A 3,044-nucleotide genomic window follows, 5' to 3' on the forward strand; every position below is an offset into this window, starting at 1 on the left:
AGGATCTGGAGCTTGGGTGGCCGACGAATCCGGCTGCAGAGCCGCAGGAACACTGGAGGCGAATCCACGGACAATCGATGACTCTGAAGGGATTCTCTTTTGCTTCTCTTTCTCTCTTGCTGTCAGGGGCACCAGGTAATACTCATGTCAACTCTTTGTCTGCCTTATGGCAGGCAATAGTTTAAATCTATCATGTTACATGACAAAATAAAGGAACCTTGGAAAAATGTTTCAAGTGGGTCTGTCTTTGAAACGTTTACTGTTGAAAAAAAAACATCAATAAAGGATGTGGTTCCACCAAATCCATCCCACAGAAGCAAGTCAAACCCTTGGTCTCTTTTGATGACAGTCATTGATATGGCGTCATTCCGAACTAAATATCACCAGCCTCCATAAGTGGTGCTCCTTCACTGAGTGGCGATACACGATCTGTAATTAAAGGCACTGTGCTTCAGTTGATGAGAAAGGGAGCAATGATCTGGCCACTTCCTGTTCTTTTCCAACACGCAGGGCTTCAGATGTAGAGAGGACGTTATCAGCGGCTCATGCTATGCTCAGATGGGAGTTTGGAAGTGTGGACGTGACAGGGAACGGGCCAGCCAATCTGTGCACAGCAAGATCCCACAAAGAATGATCAGACAATGGTCAATCTGTCTTGTCACATCAGTTAAGGGACAGAACTCAGGTCGGGACATCAGGACTTGTTCAAAGTAATTAGTGTCCAACTTGTCAGGGAGGATGAGAACTTGGCTTACGGTTTTGCCTGAAAGTCAGTGCCTTCACTCAATACTGCAGTTCAGTTCCATAGATCATCTGAGCACAGAAAGAGGCCCAAGGTCCATTACATCAACATTGGCTCCATGAAAGAATTCCCCAATAAGTTCCATGTATCTCACTCTTTTCCCGTGGTCCTGATACATTTACCTTTCAAATACTGATGCTGGCATTCTTCCGATAATTGTTATTGAATCTGATAAACATGAGTCCCTTTCCTTTCACGATTCCACTGGTATGCTGCTGCCAAGATCCACATTTATGTCGCAAACAGACTGACTTCTTGTGCTCTTCCAGGAAGTGGTGGAGTTAAGCCTGTTGCTGTCGTAAGTAAGGCATACTGAGGACAGATTGAAAACATGAGTGAACCATGAATGTTTTTATAACAAGGTGGTAGTTTTATTAAAGTTACTAATTTAAATCTATTTAAATCGCTGAATTTAAATTTTTGTGCTGAAGAGTTGAGGAGCAGTGCATCACATTCCTCTGGACAGCTGAAACCCAACTGCATGAACATTGATTTAGGAAATCCCCACCTCCACTATTTCCAGCTCAACCTTCCCTCCCTAACCCTTCCCCCTCCCCAACCCTTCCCCCTCCCCAATGTTCTCTCTCCCAACCTGTCTCTCCACCCAACTTCTCTCCAATATCTTCCCTAGCTTCTTTCCCTTTTCAGATACTCATTCTTCGTACCTCAATCTTGACCCAAAACATTGACTAACCTTTTCTACCCATGGAAGCTGGCCTGACCCGCTAAGTTCCTCCAGCTTCTCCTTGATCTGAATTCTTGTGGTTTTCTTTGTTTAAATTCATGCCTCCGGGTTATTACTTCAGTCCTCTGTAACAATGCCTGGTTTGTGATGTTAATGACAAAACATCTACCACCGTCTTGTCCCAACATCCTAGGCTCAAGGACAAAACAAGAGTTTCCATTTCTATAGCGCCACTCCCAACCTTATGATGCATTACTAACCCAGAATGCTGCTTTGGAAGAGTGGACATTGCAGGGAATGGGCTAGCCAATGTGGACATAGCAAGATCCCACAAAGAGCATCAGGTAATGGTCATTCTGTCTTGTCACATTAGTTAAGGGACAGAATTTGGCCGGGACATCAGGACTTGTTCAAAGTAATTAGTGTCCAACTTGTCAGGGAGGATGAGAACTTGGCTTACGGTTTTGCCTGAAAGTCAGTGCCTTCACTCAATACTGCAGTTCAGTTCCATAGATCATCTGAGCACAAAAAGAGGCCCAAGGTCCATTACGTCTACATTGGCTCCATGAAACAATTCCCCAATTGACACCACACATCTTGCTCTATTCCCATTGTCCTGATATGTTTACCTTGCAAATACTGACATGGGTATTCTTCCAAACGTTATTGTTGAATCCGATGTCTCCTCCATGTCAGACATCGTAGTCCACGTCTCAACTAAGGTGTGGTTAGTGTAGCACTAGTGCAATGGTATTACTGCACTAGCGACCAGGATCAAATCCGGCGCTGTCTGTAAGGAGTTTGTACATTCTCCCTGTGTCTGAGTGGGTTTCCTCCAGGTGCTCCAGTTTCCTCCCACTGTTCAAAACATGCGGGTGGGATTCTAAGTTCATTGGGGTATTTGGGCAACACAGGCTCCAGAGCTGGAAGGGCCTGTTACCATGCCTCATGTCTAAATTTCAAGTTTTAAAATCTCTCTCAGGAAGTGAGTACAGTTGACCCCTTCCCTGGTGCACAGAGAGAAAGAGCCTTGAATTTAACATTCCCAAAACAAACCAATCCATGTACCAACCCCACTTTCCCAGGTCCACAGCGAGAATCCGGACAATGGAGACTTGGCGGATGTTGAAAGTCACCATGATCTCAATGTTGAAGCATTTCCCATGATTCCTACTGTCATTGTACTGGTTAAATAGAAGGTAGGATGGAGGGAAGGAGAGATGTGAGTGGTAGATGGAGTGAGGGAAGGAGGTACAGAGGGAGGCTAAGGTGGAATGATGGGAGGGAGAGATGAATGAAGGGGTGGAAGGAGAGATGAGGTTTGGATGGATGGAAGGATATAAGGAATGGATAGGGGAGGAGAAATTGGTGGGGAAGAAGGAAGGAATGGAGGGATAAATGGAGATAATGAATAGGGATAGAGGATGGATGGGAATGGATAGGGGAGGAGAAATTGGTGGGGAAGAAGGAAGGAATGGAGGGATAAATGGAGATAATGAATAGGGATAGAGGATGGATGGGTGGAGAGATGGACATGATCATTTACCTTCCTTGTAA

The 3,044-nt window shown here is 45.0% G+C and overlaps 1 long non-coding RNA gene across 1 annotated transcript; it reads right to left on the reverse strand.

The window, feature by feature from the left end:
* Positions 1 to 242: 242 nt before the first annotated feature.
* Positions 243 to 1,697, reverse strand: LOC138746956 (uncharacterized). Its single transcript, XR_011347204.1, has 2 exons — positions 1,497 to 1,697; positions 243 to 1,114 (listed from the first exon to the last, which is right to left on the reverse strand). It is a non-coding gene; the product is annotated as an uncharacterized lncRNA (long non-coding RNA).
* Between the last annotated feature and the right edge of the window lie 1,347 nt (positions 1,698 to 3,044).

The sequence above is a fragment of the Narcine bancroftii genome, chromosome 12 (assembly GCF_036971445.1).
Source record: "Narcine bancroftii isolate sNarBan1 chromosome 12, sNarBan1.hap1, whole genome shotgun sequence".
In the NCBI taxonomy this organism is placed as follows: Eukaryota; Metazoa; Chordata; class Chondrichthyes; order Torpediniformes; family Narcinidae; genus Narcine; species Narcine bancroftii.